Source organism: Microtus oregoni, unplaced genomic scaffold (genome assembly GCF_018167655.1).
Source record: "Microtus oregoni isolate MIOR12 unplaced genomic scaffold, Mior012 000006F_ref0000085, whole genome shotgun sequence".
Classification (NCBI taxonomy): Eukaryota; Metazoa; Chordata; class Mammalia; order Rodentia; family Cricetidae; genus Microtus; species Microtus oregoni.
In genome coordinates this window covers 38,265,527-38,290,992 of record NW_024543065.1, presented here as the reverse complement: position 1 = coordinate 38,290,992, position 25,466 = coordinate 38,265,527, and the positions used below count along the sequence as shown (strand labels likewise).

The 25,466-nt window shown below is 39.3% G+C and overlaps 1 pseudogene; it reads left to right on the top strand.

Annotated features, from left to right (window-relative positions):
- Positions 1 to 227: 227 nt before the first annotated feature.
- On the top strand, positions 228 to 24,515 carry LOC121449194 (annotated as a pseudogene).
- The last annotated feature ends 951 nt before the right edge of the window (positions 24,516 to 25,466 follow it).

Below are 25,466 nucleotides of genomic sequence, written 5' to 3'. Positions count from 1 at the left end.
AGGGGAGGCTGTGCAGGGCGGGTCCAGGGCAGCCTGACAGCTGGAGCTGAGTGGGCGGAAGCCTGAGGCGGAGTGGGCGGGACCGTTCGATGTAGGGGAGGGGGATAGACGCACTGCGAACGGAAACGGTAAATGAGAGAATGTGACTCATTGGCTGGATGTAGGGGAAGAGTGGCGCATGGGCAGATTTAGAGGAGTGACGAAAGCGGAAGCTGGGAAACCTCGTGGGTAAGGACCGGGAAGTGGACTGCTGAGGGAAAGTCAGCGGCGCAGAGGACCCGTTCGCTGTCGTTCCTCAACCGTGGAGAGTGGCGTATGCAGACCTGGGAGTCGCGGGGACGCGAAAACTCCGCGGAGTCGCAGTCGCCGCGGGGCGGCCTGGGAAAGTCAGCAGCGCCGTGGCGGGAACCGCAGCCCGGCGGCCCTGGAACCTTGCAGGTCAGAGGAGCAGCGGGGCTGGGACCCAGGAGGGAAGGGACCAGGGGTGCGAGCAGTTTCTCTGCTGTTCATAAGGAAGCTGGTTCTGAAGTTGTCCTGTAAATTTCTTCCCTTGTTGGTAAATTTTAGGTAAAATCAATTGGTCGATCCTTCTGGTTGCCAAACTATTTTGGGGGGGGGGGAAGTGGGGGAAGAGGTTCGAGACAGGGTTTCTCTGTAGCCTGCCCTGGAACTAGCTCTTGTAGCCCAGGCTGCCCTCGAACTCACAGAGATCTGCTTGCCGTTGCCTCCTAAGTGCTGGGATTAAAGGTGTTCTCCACCACCGCCCGGATAGAGTATCCTTATAAGAATAGTTTGGCGGGGGCTGGAGAAGTGGCTCAGTGGTTAAGAGCATTGCCTGCTCTTCCAAAGGTCATGAGTTCAATTCCCAGCAACCACATGGTGGCTCACAACCATCTGTAATGAGGTCTGCTCTGCTGCCCTCTTCTGGTCTACAAACACAGAGACAGAATATTGCATACAAAATAAATAAATAAATATTAAATAAAAAAGAATAGTTTGGCGCCAGGCAGTGGTGGCACACGCCTTTAATCCCAGCTATAAGAGTTAGTTCCAGGACAGGCTACAAAGCTACACAGAAACCCTGCCTTGAAAAACCAAAAAAACAAAAGAAAACAAGAAACTATAGTGTAATGATTGATTTTGCACACTTGATTCCCTTTGTTATGGTGGAAAGCACAAAGCTCTTGAAACTCACATTCATCCATGCTAATTTCCCTGTTAAACCATTTATATATTCAGGCGCGTGGTACCTGGACCTGAGGAGCCCACATCCCTTTTTTTTAGATAGTAGTCCTCAAAGGAATTCTTGCAGATTTGGTAGAATCTGAAAATAAATTTATTTTCAAGCTCAAGTATGGTTGTAAGCATTAACATTTATTTTTTTTTTTTATTTTTTTTTAAAAATGGTTTTTCTTCTTTTTTTAATTTTTATTTATTATGTATACAATATTCTGTCTGTGTGTATGTCTGCAGGCCAGAAGAGGGCCTGAGCCACCATGTGGTTGCTGGGAATTAAACTCAGGACCTTTAGAAGAGCAGGCAATGCTCTTAACCTCTGAGCCATCTCTCCAGCCCAAGCATTAACATTTAAAAGCACACTTTTTATCGGTAAATTTTTATCTGATGTTATGTGCTCTGATGTAACCACAGCATTCTGAAAAGTGTCTTTGCCAGACTTGGTGGCACAGGCCTCGAATACCGGCATTCAAGAGGCAGAGACAGGTCAATCTAGTAAGTTTGAGACCAGCCTGGTGTACATAGTGAGTTCCAGGACACACATAGCTAGCTCCATGTTGAGACCCTCTCAAAAAAAAAAAAAAAAGAAAGAAAAAGAAAGAAAAACAAAAAACAATGAATCTTTTAATGCTGAGTTGGTAGTGTTGCATCTTGGAGTCTGGAAAGCACAGTATGCTGTTTGAGGGTGTCAATATTCTCACAGTTAGAAAAGGCATTATAAACTGGGTGGTGGTGGCACACGCCTTTAATCCCATCACTTAGAGAGTCAGGTGAGTTCAATGCCAGTCTGGTCTGCAGAGCAAGTTTCAGGGCAACCAGGGCTACAAAGAGAAACCCTGTCTTGAAAAAAAAAAAAAAAAGAAGGAAGGAAAGGAAAATGACTCATCTACATCAGAATAATGTCTAGAATAGTCTTCTGTCTCCTTGGTTCTAGAATAGCACACTGCCCATGGACACGTGGCCGACCAAACTGTTGGTTTTTCTTTTTTCTTTGTTTTGGTTCTTGTGTTTGCTTCTCTGAGAACTGAACTCAGTGTCTGGCCAAAAATTCACCCTGTAGGACATGTTGGACCTAGAACTTAGAGAGTTCCACCCACCTCTGCCTGCTGAGAGCTAGGATTAAAGGTGTGCCCTTACACAACAATTCAAACTCTTGTTTTTTACTTTGTGGTCTTTAGACAGCCAGTGTTGAGACTGGACTTTTCCCAACAGGAGTAGCGATGCCTGAAGCCTGCTGAGAAGGCTTTGTACTGGTACTGGATGCCACAGAATACAGAGGTCTGGTTTCTCTGGGAGAGAATTGTTTGTTTGTAGTCTCCCTTGTTCCTTGGGGTTTCTGAACAAACTAATCTGCAAGTGTGTGAGCTTTGTGCAAGAGTGTGAATGAATCTCACAGAATAAAGAGGAATCCTCAGAGGGGAAAAAAAAATTTCAAGGAATGTTCCTTCTTTGTGTGTTTCCCTTTGGGATGTGTGAGGCTTCAATCGCCCTGGGTCTGTGATGAATTCAGAACCTCATCCCAATCATTCAGTTTCATTTCTTCTTTTTTTAAATATGTATTTATTTATTTTTGTATACAACATTCTATCTGTGTGTATGCCTGCAGGCCAGAAGAGGGCACTAGACCTCATTACAGATGGTTGTAAGTCACCATGTGGTTGCTGGGAATTGAACTCAAGACCTTTGGAAGAAGCCCGGTGGTGGTGGCGCATGCCTTTAATCCCAGCACTTGGGAGGCAGAGGCAGGCAGATCTCTGTGAGTTCGAGACCAGCCTGCTCTACAAGAGCTAGTTCCAGGACAGGTTCCAAAACCACAGAGAAACCCTGTCTCGGAACCAAAAAAAAAAAAAAAAAAAAAAAAAAGACCTTTGGAAGAGCAGGCAATGCTCTTAACCATTGAGCCATCTCTCCAGCCCCCATTCAGTTTCATTTCTACCACTGATTTCTGACTCAGCTGTGACTGGAAGGGGCATTCAAGTTACGCTAACTGAAAATGCTTTCTAAATGTTTCCAGTACTCTGACATTGTAGGACACTTGGACTCATTTGTAGAATCCTCTCTTCATCCTTCATCTACTGAGCACAGTACTGTTTTAGGAATCCAGATGCTTTCTGAACAATCTCTTTCTTAATTACAGGACATGCTGATCACCCAGACCTGCTCACCTCTGTGGCAGAACAAGGAGACCTGGAAGGAGAGAGGAGACCGTAGCTAAGGATCCAGGTATGGTGGAGGCATTGGTGAAAGAGTGGTAAGGGGTTCATGTGGAAATGGGACATGAGATCAGTTTTGTCACATTTTCTTTCACTAGAAAGAATTTGGGAGACTTGCTCTGAGAAAAATCTCCTCACAATTATCCTATTATAGGTTTGAGAAGAGGTTCTGAGGAAGAATTGACACTAGGAGGCAAATGAAATTGTATTTCGCTGTACATTGAGTTGCTGTCATTCCCTTCATAGCATGTCATCATATTAATTGGTTTTCATGTATGATTTTAATAAATTATAAAATGGTGAAAGAAGTGCTTTATTGTGTTCAGAAAATTTGAGCCTTGGTTTCTAGCCACATTCTCTGCCTTTTAGTGTTTTTTTCTCCGTTCTTGAAAATAATGCCAACTGAGTTTGATAAGAATGAAAGTAAGTGGTGGCCCAGGCCTTTTAATCTCAGCACTCAAGAGGCAGAGGCAGGTGGATCTCAGTGAGTTCCAGGACAGCAAAGACTATACAGAGAAACCCTGTATCGAGTTTTTGGGTTTTTTTTTTTTTTTTTTTTTGGTTTTTCGAGACAGGGTTTCACTGTGGCTTTGGAGCTCTAATTCCTTCAAGATTATTGTGCTTCCACCTCAAACAAAGGTTCCACCTTTGATGTAGACCAGAGAAGGAGAGGGAGGAGAGTGGAGACCTGAAAATGTGAGCCTGTTTCCACATTTACCAATGGTCAGAGAGTTCTGTTCTCTCAAGGCTATTGTCCTCAATAGGTGTGGCTAATATAGCCAGACCTACTCCAGGAATAGCGAAGTAGATCTGTTCTACCTCAAACAGAAGTCTAAGGATCCAACTAAGTTTCATTTCCCAATGGATCCCACCCAGGGAGTGGTTTGCCTACAGAATGCTTTGGTGTAGGGATTGAACATGACTTGTTCTAGCAACCAAATGTTTAATTATGAATGTAGCCAACGATCTTCAATTGGTCTGTTCATTTCCTTGTATCATGTTAATGCAGTCTTTTGTCCTATTCCTGCCTTTTGGGGTCAGTAGTATTTTAAGCAATTGGAAATTAAATGCTGGCAAATTTCAGTACTCACTGGAATTCCCTCCTGATACTATGCTGTATGTTTCTCCATTTTGCTATTTTCATTTGCATCTTCATATTCTTTACTATGTTTCTAAATCCCCATGCCTTTACCTGGTAAGAGGTATTTTTGTCAAGACTGGTCCAAAACAAACTACAAAGCATGTGTCCTGCCTGATTTTGGTGATTTTGTATGAAAATCTCTGGCTCTTGTGAGGAGCATCATCAGCCCAGATATGGTTTTTGTTTTCATTCTAAATGTATCTGCATGTACAGACTTATGTATTAGAAGCAGTTTTTTTTTTGTTTCCATTTCCCCCTTTAGATCATTTGTTCCCTGTTATTCCCAACTATTAATCCCCACACGTCTCATAGTGCTTTCTTTTTACTGCATCACTCCAGGTTGTGTGTTCAAATCTAAAGATTTGGAGCTAGGAACTTCCTATGAGAGAGAATGTGCAATGTTAGTCTTTCTCTGCCAGGAATACCTTACTTGAAATGCTCTTATCCATCCAATTACTTGCAAAGCTCATGATTTCAGTTTTCTTTCCAGCTGAATCATATTTTCACTCTCCCTGTCCGTTGAAGGACATTTTGTAACTATTGTGAGTAGATCAGCAATGAGCATGGCTTGCAAGTATCTGTGGAGTAGGATGTCAAGTCCTTTGAGCATATGCCAAGGAGTGGACTATCTGGGTCATGTGCTAAATTCATTAACTTGAGAATTTGTTGATTTAATTGAGGGTTTTCCATATTGATTTCTAGAGCACCTAAATTATTTGTTCATAAGGATTTTATTCCCTATGCTTGCTTGTTTGCTTGCCTTCCTTCCTTCCTTCCTTCCTTCCTTCCCTTTTTTGATGCTGTTTCTGGTTGAATTATTCATAGTATTCCTCTTCCTTCTCTGTGAGAATTTGCTGCCTTGCCTATGGATGATTACTTCCCAGTTCTCTGGTATTTATCTATTCTTCATTTGAAATTTATTTCCCATGTTCCCTTTTAATTCCTCTGAATCTTCTGTGTATGTTCTGCCTGTAATTTATTATCTGCAGTGTTGCATTCGTGAAATCAGTTGTGATAATTCATAACTGTCCTAAAATGCACTCATGTGTTCCTCAATTGTAAGATAGAATTTTTCTGTGTGCAACAGTGCTGTTGGTGGTGATTTTCTTTACAAGCCCTACCTCTCGCTTCATGCTCTCCTGGGTTTTGGATCATGGTGAAGACATCTGGTCGTATTCTGTTTCTTGAATCTTTTCATGTGGTTTGACATTGTTCTGTAACCTCTTTCAGTATTAATTTTGTTTTTCTTTTTGACCCCTTAATGTGAAAGGGCAGCAAGCCATCTACTCATTGTTCCTGAAAGAGAAACTCAGAAAAGAGAAACAGAAAGGAATGGCCGATTCTCCAATAAACGTGCCCCAGGTCAGTAGTCATGTCCTCCTTTTTTTATGGAAATGTTGTAGTTTGATATACTTTGAAGCCTTTCATTTTCTGCTTCTGACTGTTTTTTTTTTAGCTTTGCCATGAAAAATATTACAAACATAAAAATAAACAAACACAAAAATCACATGTTGAAATTAAGCAGGCCCACTGTACAACTCAATGTACTTTTGTACAGTTAGAGTAGTCACTGTGAACAGACGCTCTGGAGCCTCACATGGGATTTTATAGTTTTAATATCCAATATAGTTGTTGTACTTATCTACCATCAAAAACCAAAACTGTGACAGTGTTAGAGCTAGAAAAGCACTCGGCTTTATATCCTTTTTCATAACTTATGTTCATTGTCTGCATCCAGTTCTACCTCAGTATTGATATTGAACTTTACTTACCTTGTTGAACTGTGCGCACATGACATTTCATTGGCTAAATTCTGCATATGAGGCAAAACATGATTTCTTTCTGACACTGTATGACCTCACTAACTATTACGCATTCTAAGTCCAACTGCTTTCCTTCATGTTATTATTAATTTTTCTCTTCAGGTGAATGGTACTTCATAGTATATACCATTTCATTATCCATTCATCTGTTGATAGACAGTTTGGTTGATTCCAATGTTATTATTCCAATGTTCTTATTCAGGGCTGGAGAGATGGCTCAGAGGTTAAGAGCACTGACTGCTCTTCCAGAGGTCCTGAGTTCAAATCCCAGCAACCACATGGTGGCTCACAACCATCTGTAATGAGATCTGGTGCCCTCTTCTGGCCTTCAGACATACATGGAGGCTGAATACTGTGTATATAATAAATAAATAAATAAACAAATAAATAAATAAATAAACCATCTGTAATGAGATCTGGTGCCCTCTTCTGGCCTGCAGGCATACATGGAGGCTGAACACTGTGTATATAATAAATAAATAAACAAACAAATAAATAAGTAAACCAATGTTCTTATTCTTTTTTTGAATAAGCAGTAGTAAATATCAGGTATAAATATCTCTATTGGGGGTATGGGGTTCCCTAGGGATATGGCCAGGAGTCAAAAACTGGGTCATAGCCGGGCGGTGGTGGCGCACGCCTTTAATCCCAGCACTCGGGAGGCAGAGGCAGGCGGATCTCTGTGAGTTCGAGACCAGCCTGGTCTACAGAGCTAGTTCCAGGACAGGCTCCAAAGCCACAGAGAAACCCTGTCTCGAAAAACCAAAAAAAAAAAAAAAAAAAAAAAACTGGGTCATACATTAGTTCTATCTTTAATTGCTTAATAATCTTCAAACTGATTTCCATTGGAGTGTATTAATTTGCATCCCCACCTACCCACCCTTACACCAACAATGAATAATGGTATCTTTCTCTCCACATCCTCTCTAACATTTGTTGTCAGGTTACTAGATGACTGCTGTTTTACCTGGGGTCAGGCAGTATGTCAGAGTAGGTTTAGTTTGCACTTCTGTGGGTGAATTTTAGGGATCCTGAATACATTTTGCCATATTCATTGACCACTTGGGTTTCGATACTTAAAACTGTTCAGTTTATTTGCCCATTTGGGATTGGCAGTTATATTTCCTTGAAATTTTACTTTCTGTAATTCTCAGTGAAAATTAGACATGAGCTGCTATCCAGAATGCTACTGGTACAGATTCTTTCCCATTCTGTGTAGTGTCTATGTAATCTGCTGATTTGTATTGAAACTCTTATCTTCATGGAGTATCATCTGTTAATAGTTGGGTTAGTTCCTATGCTGATGTTCTTTGTAATCAGTAAATTCTTGCTCACCTCGATGTGTAGTCCCTAAGTTCTTGGTTTCTGATTGCTTGGTTCTAAATGAGTTTTTTATTCATTTTGAATGGATTAATATACATTGTGTAAGATAAGAATCTAATATATTTCTGATAGAATTTAATATCTTCATTTACTGACAGGAAATCTGTGTCACTCCAGAATGCATCCAAAGTAACTACACTTATGTGTACATGCTGAGCTGTAACTTAAATATTATTTGATGTGTTTTTAAGACTTCCATCAACTTTTACAATTCTGCAATTGAAGTGAAATGTTCTTCAAAACTTCTGAGATTGTTATTTGTTTAAGTCAGCTTCTTAATATTTATAGAAAAATTTGGATTATAGCAAATGTGACGGATGCTGATTTTTCTATGTGCTTGAAAATAGCTCAATATTATTATGAAATTAAGTCTATAGACTACTTGACCTTATTATATATTGAAGTTAAAATTTGTAGTATGCAGTGTGGCACACCTTGTTACTGTTGGGAAACCCCCAAAGTCTTTGACTATCCAGTCAATCATGAATTATGCCTTCTGTATCTATCCCTTTACTATTTAATGATGGGGCTTTGAACCTACAATCTAAACACCCCAACTGATCCTTTTAGGATAGAGTCATGTAAGACCTAAGTACAGACAGTATTGATTCAGGATCAGTGTTTTAGCATGATCTTCAGGTACTGCATTAAAAAGCACATGTCCTCATCAAGAATTTTCCTTCGTAGACATGGACAATACCAATGTGACCTAACATAGCATCCATAACGTATAGATTACTGTGTTCAGACCTTAAATGTATATCTTCTTGCAGGGACATGCTTGTGAAACTATCATGTATGTCATCCTGCTTTCAAAGTTAGAATATTCATTATAGAGTGTGACTTTATTAGAAATCATCTTTTTTTTTCTTTTTATTTAACTTTATTTCATGCACATTGGTATAACGATGTCAGATTCTCTTGTACTGGAGCTACAGACAGCTGTGAGCTGCCATGTGGGTGCTGGGAATTGAACCCGGGTCCTCTGGAGGAGCAGTCAGTGCTCTTAACCACTGAGCCATCTCTCCAGCCCCCTAGAAATCATCTTTTTTGAGTAGTTGTCTTCTCTCATTGTCTACATCCCTGATTTCCTTAAGTCTCCTTATATCCAGGAAAGCATTCTGCCTGGTTTTATGTGATTAAACTGTGCCCTTTGTTTCAGGGTCTGTTTACATTCTGGGGTGTGAATGTGAACATCTCCCAGGAGCAAAAGGAATGCCTGGACACTGCTCAGGGGAATTTGTACATTGATGTGATGTTAGAAAATTACAACAACCTCGTCTCTGTGGGTGAGAACATTTGCTTGTAGAATTCCCAACTCAGGCTATAGGTTGTTTATTGTCTGTTAGGCTGCATTGGAAGCAACAGGAAACTAGGAAATGCGTGATAGTAGAAAATTTCTTTTTCTTGGTATTTGTTTTTTGCTTTTTTAACATTTTTCATAGGAGAGGTGTCATGGACTGTAACATGATTAATCAAAACCCAGAGACAGAAATAAATGTTCAACCTGAAGGTTAGAAAAGCAAACAGTCAGCAACTGGCTCTTACCTCTACCTCAGTCCAAAATGGCGATCCTGCATCCAATAATCTCAGAATGAGCCCATGTGTTAGAGCTGTTTTCTCCCTTCTTACATTCCTCTTTAATTTAGAGTTAATAGCATGAACAACTACTACCCAGTTTCTTTGGCAAACTGGCTACTGGGTTTAAAGGTGTGTTCACCGCCGCTGGTCTATAAGACTGATCAGTGCTACTATTTTATTCTCTGAACTTCAGGCAAGCTTTATTTATTAAAACACAAATGCATTATCACTAAAATGCACCCTTTAGTTTCATGATGCATTCAGAAACTCAATAGTTTAAGCAGTTTCCAATCATTTTTTTTTAATTTTTTTAATATTTATTAAGCTCTACAATTTTCTCTACTCTCTTCTCTGCTTCTCCCCAACCCCCTTCAAACCTCCCCTAAGGTCCCCATGCTTCCACTTTAGCCAGGAGATCTTGTCATTTTCTACTTACTACTTCCCATGTAGATTAGATCTATGTAAGTCTCTCTTGGTGTCCTCATTGTTGTTTATGTTATCTGGGATTGTGGTTTGTAGTCTGGTTTTCTTTGCTTTGTGTTTAAAAACCACCTATGAGTGAGTCCATGTGATAATTGTCTTTCTGTGTCTGGGTTTCCTCACTCAAATTATGTTTTCTAGCTCCATTCATTTTCTCGCAAAGTTCATGCTGTCGTTTTTTTTTTTTTTGCTGTGTAGTACTCCATTGTGTAAATGTACCACATTTTTCTTGTCCATTCTTTGACGGAGTGGCATTTATGTTGTTTCCAGGTTCTGGCTCTGACAGACAAAACTGCTATGAGCACATGTCCTTGTGGCACGATCGAGCATCTTTTGGATATATACCCAAAAGTGGCATTGCTGGGTCTTTTTTTTTTTCCATTTTTTTATTAAGAAAAGGAGAAAAAAAAACAAGTTTCCACCTCCTCCCAGCCTCCCATTTCCCTCCCCCTCCTCCCACCCTTCTCCCCCTCCCCCCAGTCCTTTCCCCATCCCTCTCCAGTCCAAAGAGCAGTCAGGGTTCCCTGCCCTGTGGTAAGTCCTAGGTCCTCCCCCCTCCGTCCATTTCTAGGAAGGTGAACATCCAAACTGGCTAGGCTCCCACAAAGCCAGCACATTACATAGGTTCAAAACCCCGTGCCATTGTCCTTGGCTTCTCATCAGCCCTCATTGTTCGCCATGCTCAGAGAGTCCAGTTTTATCCCATGCTTTTTCAGTCACAGTCCAGCTGGCCTTGGTGAGCTCCCAAATAGATCAGCTCCACTGTCTCAGTGGGTGGGTGCACGCCTCGTGGTCCCAACTTCTTTGCTCATGTTCTCCCTCCTTCTGCTCCTCATTGGGACCTTGGGAGCTCAGTCCAGTGCTCCAGTGTGGGTCTCTGTCTCTATCTGCATCCATCACCAGATGAAGGTTCTATGATGAAATGCAAGATATTCGTCAGTATTGATATAGTCTAGGGTCATTTCAGGTTCCCTATCCTCAGCTGCCCAAGGAACTAACTGGGGACCTTGGCTTGGGCATCTGGGAGCCACTCTAGGTTCAAGTCTCTTGCCAACTCTAAGGTGGCTCCCTTAACTAAGAATTGTGCTTCCGTGCTCCCCTATCCAACCTTCCTTTATCCCAATCCTCCTTTTTCCCCAAGTTCCCCCAGTTCTCCCCTTCTCCCTTTACTCTCCCCATCTCCCCTTACCACCATCCCACCCCACCCCCAAGATCTCAATTTTCTCCCCGGCAATTTTGTCTACTTCCCATAGCCAAGAGGATAGCTATATGTTTTTCCTTTGGTTCACCTTCTTACTTAGCTTCTTTGGGATCACCAATTGTAGACTCCGTGACCCTTGTTTATGGCTAGAAACCAATTATGAGTGAGTACATCCCATATTCATCTTTTTGGGTCTGGGTTACCTCACTCAGGATAGTGTTTTCTATTTCCATCCATTTACATGCAAAATTTGAGAAGTCATTGTTTTTTACCGCAGCGTAATACTCTAGTGTGTATATATTCCATACTTTCTTCATCCATTCTTCCTTTGAAGGGCATCTAGGTTGTTTCCAGGTTCTGGCTATTACAAATAATACTGCTATGAACATAGTTGAACAAATGCTCTTGTCATATGATCGGGCATCTCTTGGGTATATTCCCAGGAGTGGTATTGCTGCGTCCAGGGGTAGGTTGATCCCGAATTTCCTGAGAAACCGAAACACCGATTTCCAAAGTGGTTGCACAAGATTGCATTCCCACCAGCAATGGATGAGGGTTCCCCTTCCTCAACAGCCTCTCCAGCAAAGGCTATCATTGGAGTTTTTTATTTTAGCCATTCTGACAGGTGTAAGATGATATCTCAAAGTTGTTTTGATTTGCATTTCCCTGATTGCTAAGGAGATTGAGCATGACCTTAAGTGTCTTTTGGCCAATAGAACTTCCTCTGCTGAGAATTCTCTGTTCAGTTCAGTGCCCCATTTTTTAATTGGGTTAATTAGCATTTTAAAGTCTAGTTTCCTGAGTTCTCTATATATTTTGGAGATCAGACCTTTGTCTGTTGCGGGGTTGGTGAAGATCTTCTCCCAGTCAGTAGGTTGCCTTTTTGTCTTGGTGACAGTGTCCTTTGCTTTACAGAAGCTTCTCAGTTTAAGTAGGTCCCATTTATTCAATGTTGCCCTTAAAGTCTGTGCTGTTGGGGTTACACATAGGAAGCGATCTCCTGTGCCCATCTGTTGTAGGGTACTTCCCACTTTCTCTTCTATCAGGTTCAATATGTTCTGACTGATAGTGAGGTCTTTAATCCATTTGGACTTGAGTTTTGTGCATGGTGATAGATATGGGTCTATTTTCATTCTTCTACAGGTTGACATCCAGTTATGCCAGCACCATTTGTTAACGATGCTTTCTTTCTTCCATTGTATACTTTTGGCTCCTTTATCAAAAATGAGGTGTTCATAGGTTTGTGGGTTAAAATTCGGGTCTTCTATACGATTCCATTGGTCGACTTCTCTGTTTTTATGCCAGTACCACACTGTTTTCATCACTGTAGCTCTGTAATAGAGTTTGAAGTCAGGGATGGTAATGCCTCCAGACAATCCTTTATTGTATAGGATTGTTTTGGCTATCCTGGGTTTTTTGTTTTTCCATATAAAGTTGATTATTGTCCTCTCGAGATCTGTGAAGAATTTTGATAGGACCCTGATGGGGATTGCATTGAATCTATAAATTGCCTTTGGTAGCATTGCCATTTTTACTATGTTGATCCTCCCAATCCAAGAGCAAGTGAGATCCTTCCATTTTCTGGTATACTCCTCAGTTTCTTTCTTCAACGCCTTAAAGTTCTTGTCAAATAGATCTTTCACTTCCTTGGTTAGAGTTACCCCAAGATATTTTATGCTGTTTGTGGCGATCGTGAAAGGTGAAGCTTCTCTGATTTCCCTCTCTGCTTCCATATCCTTTGTGTATAAGAGGGCAACTGATTTTTTGGAGTTGATCTTGTATCCTGCCACATTACCAAAGCTGTTTATCAGCTGTAAAAGTTCTTTGGTGGAGTTTTGGGGGTCGCTTAAGTACACTATCATATCATCTGCAAATAACGAAAGTTTAACTTCTTCCTTTCCAATTCGAATCCCCTTGATCCCCTTATGTTGTCTTATTGCTATTGCTAGAACTTCAAGCACTATATTGAAGAGGTATGGCGAGAGTGGACAGCCTTGTCGTGTTCCTGAGTTTAGTGGGATGGCTTTAAGCTTCTCTCCATTTAATTTGATGTTAGTTGTCGTCTTGCTGTATATAGCTTTTATTATATTTAGGGATGACCCTTGTATCCCTAATCTCTCCAATACTTTTATCATAAAGGGATGTTGAATTTTGTCAAATGCTTTTTCAGCATCTAATGAAATGATCATATGGTTTTTTTCTTTCAGTTTATTTATATGCTGGATTACATTGATAGATTTTCGTATGTTGAACCAGCCCTGCATCCCTGGGATGAAGCCTACTTGATCATAATGGATAATTTTTCTAATGTGTTCTTGGATACGGTTTGCCAGTATTTTGTTGAGGATTTTTGCATCGATGTTCATGAGTGAGATTGGCCTGTAATTCTCTTTCTTGGTTGAGTCTTTGTGTGGTTTTCGTATCAGAGTGACTGTAGCTTCATAAAAGGAATTTGGCAATGACTCTTCTGTTTCTATATTGTGAAATACATTAAGGAGTATAGGTATTAGTTCTTCTTGGAAGTTCTGGTAGAATTCCGCATTTAAACCATCTGGTCCTGGGCTTTTTTGGTAGGGAGGTTTTTGATAACCTCTTCCTAATTCTTCGCGATTAACAGGTCTATTTAGATTGTTCACCTGGTCCTGGTTTAACGTTGGTATATGGTATTTATCTAAAAACGTGTCCATTTCCTTTACATTTTCCTGTTTTGTGGCATATAGGCTTTTGTAGTAAGGTCTAATGATTCTCTGAATTTCCTCTGTGTCTGTGGTTATGTCCCCCTTTTCATTTCTGATCTTATTAATTTGCAATAATTAATTTTAGCTTGAAGTCTATTTGTTAGATATTAGGATAGCTATACCTGCTTGTTTCTTAGGTCCATTTGATTGGAATATTTTTTCCCAACCCTTTACTTTGAGACGATGTCTGTCTTTGAGGTTCAGATGTATTTCTTGTATGCAGAAGAAGGATGAATTCCGTTTTTGTATCCATTCTGTTAGCCTGTGCCTTTTTATAGGTGAGGTGAGTCAATTTATATTAAGGGATATTAATAACCAGTGGTTGCTTTCTCCTGTTAATTTATTTTTCATTGTTGGTGATGTTAATTTGTGTGGTTTTTTTTTTCCTTTGGGATTTGCTGTTATGAATTATCAATTGTCTGTATTTCTGTTGTTGTAGCCATCTTCCTTGGGTTGGAATTTTCCTTCTAGTATTTTGTGAAGGGCTAGATTTGTGGCTAGGTATTGGTGAAATCTAGATTTGTCATGGAATATCTTGTTTTGTCCTTCTTTGGTGATTGACAGTTTTGCTGGGTATAGTAGTCTGGGCTGGCATCCCTGGTCTTTTATTGTCTGCACAATGCTTGTCAACAACCTTCTGGCTTTCATTGACTCCAATGAGAAGTCAGATGTAATTCTGATAGGTCAACCTTTATATGTTACTTGGCCTTTTCCCTTTGCAGCTCTTAATAATGTTTCTTTACTCTGTGTATTTAGCGTTTTGATTATTATGTGGCGACAAGACTTTTTTTTTGATCCAGCTATTTGGTGTTCTGTAAGCTTCTTGTGTCTTCATAGGCATATTTTTCTTAGGTTGGGAATGTTTTCTTGTATGATTTTGTTACATAAATTTTCTGTGCCTTTGAGTTGAACTCCTTTTATACCTATTATTCTAAGATTTGGCCTTTTAATGGTATCTCATATTTCCTGGATTTTTTGGGTTAAGCTTTTGTTAGATTTATTGTTTTCTTAACTAATGAGTCTATTTCCTCTATTGTATCTTCAGCGCTTGAGATTCCCTCTTCCATCCCTTGTATTCTGTTGTTCATGCTTGCGTTTGTGTTTCCTGATCTTTTTCTTATGATTTCTGTTTCTATAGTTCCTTCGGCTTGTGTTTTCTTTATTGCTTCTATTTCAATTTTCAAGTCCTGAATAGTTTCTTTTATATGGTTGATTTCTTTTTCTTGGTTTTATTTAAGTAATTTGCTGATATCTTCCAATTTTTTTTTCTCTTTTCTTCAATTTATTTAAGGGAATTTCTCGTTTCATCTTTAAGAATTTCTAACATTCTCTTGAAGTTATTTTTTTACTTCATTTTCTTCTGGTTCATCCATATTTGGTTGTTCAGGCTTGCTGTTGTGGGGACTTTAGGTTTTACTGGTGTTGTTCTGGTCTTTCTGGTGTAGCATGTGATCTTACCTTTTCTATTCATCTTTTCCTCTAATAGGTGGTTGGGGCTGTCTGAGATTCTGTTGAATAATCTTCCAGGTGCCAGTGAATTCAAAGTTCAGATGGTTTCTCCTTGTGGTACAGTCTGTGTCACAGTTCTTCTTACCCCTGGCCTCTACTTCCAGTGGATCTTGTTTCCTCAGGCCCTCTCTGTCCTAGGTAGCTCCTTCAGAGCCACTCCTGTGGATTTTGTTGCCCAAGGTGGAGTTCCTTGCCTCTGGGCAAATGTGCTCTAGGTTACCAGGTTTGACCTGCATCTGTAAATCTTGGTCTGGATTCCCTCCTGCAGGAGTCCCTGGGTTGGAGTTGGACCTGGAAAGGTTTCTGGCTCCAGTCTTCTGCCTCGGAGATCCCAAGTTCTGGTGCGCCCAGATCCACAGAGGAATTGCTTACTTGCTCAGAGGTCCCAGACTCACACTTGGACTGGCAGAGGTTCTGCTGGAGATGTCTGACTCTGGATTTGCTCGCTGGCTCGATCCTGATCCGCCAGGGTCCAGGGAATAGGTTGGTTCCCTGGACTGGATTTGCTCCTGGCTCTTGCTCCTGGTGGAGCTTGTTGGCTCTCTGTCCTAGGTAGCTGGTTCTGTTCCTCTCCGGTTCTGGTCTCCACCCATATCTTAAAGCGGGTTGTCCATCATTGCCTTTGCCATTGTTTTAATTGTGAGAAAAATTAAGAGTATGGAAACTTAAAATTCTTCCTAAATCTGCTGAAGATTCTGATAGGATGGAGCAATTGGGAAATCATTCCTGTGTTGTTCTACTTTATGTTCTCTTCATGTATTGAGCAGAGTGCTGTGTTAGATGTCTGTATTCTTTCTACACATTCTAGTAGGGGTCATGGGCTACCTCACAGAATATGTGGATTATTGTATGCAAGGTAGGCCTGGTCACCTCTCTGGAGCACATGAGGTGGCTCTGGAATGTGGAGAGGAGGGTAGTGAATGAGCAGGACAACAGTAATGATTTCAAGTGAAAGAGAAAGCAAGGACTGAAACTAGAATTTTGCTTTATCCAATTCCACTTAAAAGGATTCCTGGTCATTTAAATTAGTATAACATCCTGGCCCCAGGGTGATTCAGTCTATTGGAAATGTTAGAAGACATTGAGCCTTATTGCACCCGAATTATAGAGACAATACTAGTACAAAATGCAATTTATGTGAGTATGCTGATATTGGAATAATTTGACAAATTGTAAACCTAATGTGAATCCATGAAGTAGAATTATTCTGTAATTGCCTACCTTGCATGTGTGTCAATGGTGGATAGAAATAAGCAGTGGCTTTCTGTAATAGCCCTGCCACTAATGATCTAGAGCAGCAGTTGTCACTGTTGGTATTGTTATGACCCTGTAATGAACAGCTTGTGTTGTGGTGATCACGACCATGAAATTATTTTGAGTGCTACTTCTTGACTGTCACTTTACTGCTAAGTGATATCTCAGTGACTAAGGCCATCAGATATGTTTTCTCAGATGGTCACCTCCCACAGGTTGAAAAATGATGATCTAGAGCCTCTGATGTCTGGCAGAATCCTTGCTTTGCATGCATTATTATTGAAAGAATCTATGTAGTTTTTTTTGGGGTGGGGGGAACCTTTGATGCTTTTATATATGCCTTGAATCTTTAAAGACATTTGGTCTTCTGCAGTATAATCTTCATTGCTGTACATTAGTTAGTAAGAGACTGAACCTGGGATTGGATTATACTCTTCTTTAACAGTTTCTGAGATAAAAATACTTAAAAAATACAGACAGGTATTCTATATATAATCAGTCAGGGGGCTCCTTCCCAAGGGAAATTTCTGATTCCTCAATTATTTGTTTCAACTTCCTTATAGTGAAAGAATGAGGTCAAGTAGTGTGAGCTCTATTCTAAGTCGTTGCTGGTTGACTTATCTTAAGAGAGAACATAGGAAGAGAGTCATTTATCAAATAATTAGTCTTGTACTCATTTTCCAGAGAACTATGGCATGTGTAACACTGTCCCCCAGCATGTGAAGACTGATAAGGAGTCTCGTCAGTGTAATGAGCTTGGCAAAATGCTTCGTGACCCCTCCAGATGTGCACTTTATAGAACAAGTGAAACTACAGAAAACTCTAATAACTACAGATGCAGTAATCACGGGGATGCCTCTGACTTATCAAACCCAGATAGACATGAAAGCGTGCACTCTGGAGAAGAACCTTGCAAATCTAGAGACTGTGAGAAATCTTTAAATTTGTGTTCCAACATTACTCAAGATCACAGAGTCTACACTGCAAAGAATGAGCACAGGCAGGGAGAATATGATGACTGTTTCAGCTCTGCATACAGTCCTATGCAGCAAACAATCTATATCAGAGAGAAACCATTCCTGTGTGAGGAATGTGGGAAATGCTTCAATACTGCCTCAAACCTCAGTGTACATCAGAGAATTCATACTGGAAAGAAACCCTATAAATGCGATATTTGTGAAAAATCCTTTGCCCGATGTTCAAACTTTAAAATTCATCAAAGACTTCATACTGAGGAGAAACCTTACAAATGCAAAAAATATGAGAAGTCTTTTATTGGAAAGTCAAATCTTAAAGGGTATTACAGCATCCACATTGGAGGGAAGCCTTATAATTGTGAGGTATGTGACAAATCCTTTCATATCTCATTTCTTAGAGCACATCAGAAAAAACATACTGGAGAGAAAATTTGCAAACCTAAGGAGTGTGACAAATCCTTTGCCTGTAACTTATATTTTAGAACACAACAGATTGTTCCTAGTGAAGAGAGACATTATTTTAGTAAAAAATGTGACAAATATTTTACTAGATGCTTCTACTTCAGAGCACATCAGAAAATTAATAGGCAGAGAAACATACCATTGTGAATAATGTGATGTACCGTTTATCTGAAATTCTCTCTGCTTACAAATCTCAAGAGCATATGAAATAGAAACACAAAGATAAGAAACTTCGGAATGCCTTTAATAAAGGTCTAAATCTTTGAAAATATCACAGGGTTTATATAAACATTAAATCCTACAAAATATTGGAAATTTTTTTTATGTGTTTATGTTTGTGGTGACATTGCATACATGTCATCTGTACACCACGTGTCTGCCTGGTACCTGGGCATACAGGAGCCCAGAATAGAACATCAGATCCCTTGACAGTGGATTAACAGTAAAACGTGAGATAATATGTGTGTTGAATTAAACCTCGTTCTCTGGAATAGCAACCACTGCTCTTAACCACTAAATCATATCTCCAGTCCTCAGAGGAACAAGGAAAATCTTCATGAAATGTTCTCTTTTCCTGTCTGTCCCTGGGGAGGCGTGAAGCTTCCATCATCTTGGACCTAAGATAATTCAGAACCTCACCAATGTACATCCCAATCATTTAGTTCATTTCTGCCCCTGAATTTTGACTGAGCTGTGAATGGAGGTGGGATTCCAGTTACACTAACTGAAAATGCTTCCTAAATATTCTAACATTGCATGACAATTGGAAAACCACTTGTTTGTTTTCTTTTTATCTACTGTGTACAGTACTGCGTTAGAAATCCATATGCTTTCTAAAGAATCTCTTTCTCATGTGCAGGGTCAACTGATCACCCAGACCTGCTCACCTTTGGAGCAGAACAAAAAACCCAGAGAAATGGAGAGAAAGGAGATAGTGTCTAAGGATCCCGGTATGTTGCAGGGACTGGTGAAGGAGTGGAAAGGGTTTCAAGTGAATGTGGACTTGGGACATGACATCAGTTTTGACACATTGTTTCACTAAAAATACTGGAGACTTCCATCTACTGAGAAAGATCTCATGGTTATCCTAATGTAGCATGCCTATAATAGGTATAAAAAGGTATGTTGAAAGGAGCTGTTCTGCAAAAGAATTGATACTACGGGGCACATAAAATTTTATTTGAGTGTATATATCAGTGATACTATCCACATTCATGTACGTCACTGATTATGTCATGCAAATATTAAGTGAAATTCATTTCTGTGGTTTTAATGTGTTATATAAAAGGATGAGAATCAATACCTCTAGGTTTATTTATTGTTTTCAGATTGTTTTGAGCTTTGGTGTGCTAGCACATTCTCTACCTTTTGGTATAGTACGAAGGGGGAGTGGGCTGTGTCCCGCCCGGTTCCCGGCCTCCCAGCTAGCTCATACCCGAAATAATTACACAGAAATTGTATTAATTAATTTACTGCCTGGCCCATTGCCTCTAGCTTCTTATTGGCTAACTCTCACATCTTGATTCAACCCATTTCTAATAATCTGTATGTCACCTTGAGGTCATGGCTTGCCAGGAAAGATTTAGCATGTCTGACTGTGGCGACTCCATGGCAGCTCTCTTTGCCTTCCTTGTTTCTCCCAGCATGCAGTTCTCCTTCCCCCTCCCCCAAGTTTCTGCCCTATCAAAAGGCCAAGGGAGTTTCTTCATTTGAGCAGTGAAAGCAACATATAGAAAGAAGAACCTCCTACACAATTTTAGTGTTATTGTGTCCATTCCTGAAAATGCTGTCAATAGAGGTTTGATAAGAATCAGGAAGTATATTTATAGACTGTTAAACTCTGTCTACACTGTCTGCCCATTGCTATCTCCTATTGTCTGTTGTCATGATAATTCCAAGTGGTTTTCATTACTGTAATATAATATACTGGCTTCTTTCTCATTGGTAGTTTTGTTGAAAAAAAATCTGTGGCTCTTTTATGGACCATTTTATCTGAGAATATTAATATGGTTGACAGTGATTTTCTCCATAAACTATTAAATGTGGTTTCATGCTCTCCTGGCTTTGAGACCATTGACCAAACACCTAGTAGTATCCTGGTTCTTGGGTTTTTCATGTGGTTTTACGTTGTTATTGAACGGTTTTCCTTACTAAATTTTGCTTTTCCTGTTTGACTCCTTTATATGAAAGGGCAGCAAGCCATCTCTTCAGCAAGCCATCCGTTGTTCCTGAAAGAGAAACTCAAAGAGGAGGAACAAGAAATGGCTGATTCTCCAGGACATGTGTTCCAGGTCATTGGTCATGTCAGTTTTTTTCTGGAAATGTTATATTTTGAGACATTGTTTTTAACTTTATTATGAAAAACAGTTGCAAACAACAAAAAATTCACATTCTAAATTAACCAGACCCCAAGACTGTACAACTCTATGTACTTTTATTGGGGAGAGAATCTTTGGAACCTTACATCGACTTTGATGTTTCAGTCCTGAATATATTTTGTAATAATTATCTTCTACCCCGTTCCCCTAAAGTGTGACAGAATTAAAACTAGAAAAGCAATTATTTTTATATTCTTTTTCAAAGCTTTTGTTCAATTAACTGCATGCAGTCCTATCTCAGCACCTGATAGTCACCCTGTTTTTGTTCTCTTAACTCTGTTCTACTGTGTCATAATAAACATTGTTTCCATAAATACGTATCATTGACTAGATTCTGCATATGAGGGAAAATGTGATTTTTTTGTGGCACTTTATGACCTCACTTATATTACACATTCTAAATCCACATTATCCTTCACATTTTTGTTATATTTTTCTCCTCGACTGACTAGTGTCCCACATTCATTATCCATTCATTTGTAGATGTATGTATGGTTAGTTTGATTCCAATGCTTTGCTATGGTGAATCGGCAACAGTAAACACGGGACTCCCTATAGTGGGCTGTGAAGTTTTCTGGCCTTATGCCCAGGAGTGAAAGGACTGGGGCCACTTTACTCCTAGCTTTAAGAATTTAATAATCGGGGGCTGGAGAGATGGCTCAGTGGTTAAGAGCATTGCCTCCTATACCAAAGGTCCTGAGTTCAATTCCCGGCAACCACATGGTGGCTCACAAACCATCTGTAATGAGGCCTGGTGCCCTCTTCTGGCACGCAGACATACAGACAGAATATTGTATACATAATAAATAAATAAAATAAATAAATATTAAAAAAAATTTAATAATCTTCAAACTGATTTTTTTTTCTCTGATTTTCATTTGAGTTTATTAATTGCACCCCCCCCCCACACACAAACAACACAATAAGTTCATAAGGGTTCCTTTCTTGTCACTTCTCTAACATTTGTTATCAGATTGGCAAATGATAGTCATTCTGCTTGGCGTGAGGCAATATTTACAAGTAGTTTTTGTTTATATGTCCATAATGGCATTTTAGGGATCCTAAACAATTTTTGCAACATTTATTGACCATTTGTTTATGTCTTTGAAATATAATCTATTCAGGTCATTTGCCCATTTGTTGATTGGCAGTTTTATGTCCTTGGAATTTAATTTCTGTAATTTTTGCTAAATTCTAGGTATGAGTCCCTATCTAAAGTGTCGCTGGTACAGATTCTCTCCCATTTGTGGATGTCTGAGTGATCTGCTGATTGTTTCCTTTCATGTACACAAACTTTATTTTCACGTAGTCCCATTTGTTTATACTTGGATTTTGTTCCTGTGCTATTTGTATGTTTACTATTCAAAAAGTTAAATATAGATACAATATTTAAAAGCACATTTCCTCATCACAGATTTTTCTTCTGAGACTGGTACAATCTAATCCTGCATGACACAAACACAGCATCCATAGCAGATAGCCATGTGCAAACAATAATCTGTTTTTGGTTTCATGCATATTGCTTGTAAGAATATTGTGTAAATCCTGTTTCATAGAGTTAGGATGTTCATTATAGAGTGACTATGTTAGAAATCATTATTTGAATAGTGGTCTTTACTCATCTACTTCCAAATTTCCTTAAATCTCCTTATATGCATAAAGAAATCTGTCTGCTCAAACTGCGCTTTGTCTTTCAGGGTCTGTTGACATTCTGCGATGTAGCTGTCAACTTCTCCCAGGAGGAGTGGGAATGCCTGGACTCTGCTCAGAGGGCTTTGTATGTTGATGTAATGTTGGAGAATTATAACAACCTGATCTCTGTGGGTGAGCATAGTTTGCTTGTAGAATTCCTCACTCAGGTTTTCTATGTCCCTACTTTATAGTTGTAGAAACTCTGATAAACTGTCATGGAAATAAGAGAAGACTATGGAAAGTTTGGTAGTAGGAAAAAAACTTTTTTATGATCCCTGAAAAAGAAAAACTCTTTGTTTCTTTTAAGTAAGCCTTTACTCTTAATAGGAATCAGGTTTTCTGAACTGTACTCTTCATGACTGTTCATTAGTAAGTACAAACACTATGAACCTGGGATTGTATTGAACTTTTTTCATCATTTTCTGAGGACATAAATATTTAAAAAAAAAAGATGTGCATTCTAAATATAATCCCAAGGACTAATTACTAATTTCTCTAATATTTGTTTCATCTTCCACAAAGGCTGTCAGTCTGTTTTTGTGAGAATCTATATAATTAAGGTGAAAAAATATGTTGACTACTGGGAGCTCTATTCAAAATAGTTGCAGATCGATTTAACAGAAAAATTAAAGATGCGGTCATTTATCAAATGTTTGATTTGGAACAAGCTCTAGTAATCTGAATTGTATTTTTTCTAGAGAACTATTGGATATATGATCCTGTCTATCAACATGTGAAGAATGAAAAGGATTCTTGCCAGTGTTGTAATGATCTTGTCAAAATGCTTCATGACCACTCCAAATATGCACTTTATAAAACAAGAGAAGCTACAGAAAACTCTAATATCTACAGGTGCAGCAATCACGTTGATGCCTCTATGAACTCAGCAAACCTAGATAGACATGAAAGCATGCACAGAGAAGAAGAACCTTATAAATCTAAAGACTGTGAGGCGTCTTTAAATTTATGTTCCAACATTTCTCAAAATGAGAGCCTGTACACTGCAAAGAGAGAAAACAGACAGGGAGAATATGGTGACAATTTCAACTTGGCGTACATTCTTTTGCCCCAAACAATCTACATAGGGAAAAAACTACATCAGTGTGGGCAATGTGGTAAATTCTTCAATTTCCCCTCAAACCTCATTATACATGAGAGAATTCATACTGGAGAGAAACCTTACAAGTGCAATGTTTGTGGCAAATCCTTTACCAATTGCTCAAGTCTTGAAAGACATCAGAGAGTTCATACTGGAGAAAAGCCTTACAAATGTGAGGTATGTGACAAATCCTTTACGGTGATCTCAAATCTTAGAATACATCAGAAAACTCATACTGGGGAGAAACCATACAAATGTAGAGAATGTGACAAATCCTTTACCCAGAGTTCACATCTTAAAAGACATCAGAGAGTTCATACCGGAGAGAAACCTTACAAATGCAAGCTATGTGACAGATCATTTTGTAAGAGCTCAACTCTTCAAGCACATCTGAACAATCATTCTATGGTGAAAACTTACAGATGCAAAACCTGTGACATATACTTTACCCGGTATTCAAATCTGAAAATACATCAAAGAATTCATCCTAAAGAGAGAACTTACCTTTGTAAGGAATGTGGAAAATATTTCACTAGCAACTCATATCTTAAAGTACATCAGAAAATTCACACTGGAGAGAAATCTTACAAATGCAAACACTGTGACAAGTCCTTCACCCAGTGTTCAACTCTTAGAACACATTACAGAGTTCATACTCGAGAAAGAAAGCGTGTGTAAGGAATGTGAGGTTTGTTTTACTGGGTGTTCAATACTTCAAACACATCAGAAGATTCATACTGAAGAGAAAAATACTGTTGTAAAGAAGATGACATAGCATTTATATGGCAATACAAATCACATCAGTATACATGATGGAAACATAAAGGTAAAATTGTAGAAGCTTTGAAAGAATCTTAAAATCTTAGGAAAATATTAAAGAGTTTATATTAAATTAAAATCCCACAATTCTGTGTGAAAAGCTTTTAAAAATTTTTAGGTATTTTGACTGCATATATGTCTGTACCTTGTATGTGTGCTTCTCCTGTGGGGGCCTAAAGAAGGTATCCGATCCACTGAAGCTTGAGTTATAGGTAGTTGTGGGTTGTATCTGTGTGTTAGCAATTGAAGCTTGGTTCCTTGGAATGGCTGCCAGTGTTCTTAACCATTAAGCTATCTGTCCAACCACCTGGGGAAAGCTATAATTAAAACATTTACCTTGCTCAATATTCTAAATTTCATGAGAATACCATCCATGGTTACGGTGGTTTGAAAGAAAATGGCCACTAAAGGGAGCAGCACCATTAGGAAATGTAGCTTTGTTGGAGTAGGTCTTGTTGGGTCTCATATGCTCAAGATACCACCCAGTGTCTGAGTTCACTTCCTGTTGCCTTGGATCAAGATGTAAGGACTAAACCCCAGCACCATGTCACTCTGCATGCTGCCTTCCTACCATGACGATAATGGACTAACCCTCTGAAGTATTAGTGAGCCATCCCTATTAAATGTTTTCCTTTGTAAAAGTTGCCATGGTCATGGCGTCTCTTACCAGCAACAGAAACCCTAACAGGGACAGAAGTATTGCAGTGATAGACCTGACAATGCTTGAAGGAATGTGGACCTTGTGACTATGTATTTAAAAAGTAGTTATCTGTTTTAAGTGCTCATTAATGGGACATCCTGGTAGGAGCATGGAAGACAGTGATACTGAGTGATTTTAACTAAGTACCTGGATTGAGTAGTAAAAAATATAGTATGTGGCTAGAGATTGTTGTGATATTTTGGTGAAGAATGTGGCTGCCTTTTGCCCTTGTCCAAAGTGTCTGTGTGAGGCTAAAGGAAAATTTTGGAGTTTGTTAATTTTATTAACAGAAGGCATCTGAAAACAGCCTCATATAGACTCTGCCATATAGTTATTAGTGATAATTCTAATGAATATTTATAATGGAAATGAGCATGTCTAGCAAGGAAAAATACAAAATGTAGAGCAATTTGCAAAGGAAAAGAGCACCAAGAATGGAGTTGAATTCTGTGTTCCAGGAGATCAACAGATTAAGAAATAGAAAAATGGGAGTGGTGACCTCAGGACATCATCCTACCCAGATAAGTTTCCAACTTGTGAAAGAAAATTAAAAGAAACAGCCAGGTGTACTGATGATACATGCTTTTAATTCCAGCACTGGGAAGGCAGAGCCAGGCAGATCTCTTGTTTGAGGCCAGCCTTTTCTACAAAGCAGGTTCCAGAACAACCAGCCTTAGGCAATAAAGGAAATTGTTGAAAGCAAAGCTGATGAAGGGGCCATTTCCAGTCCCAGTAAGCAAGAGAACTCAACAGCTTTGACCTCATAATTCTGACTTCAAG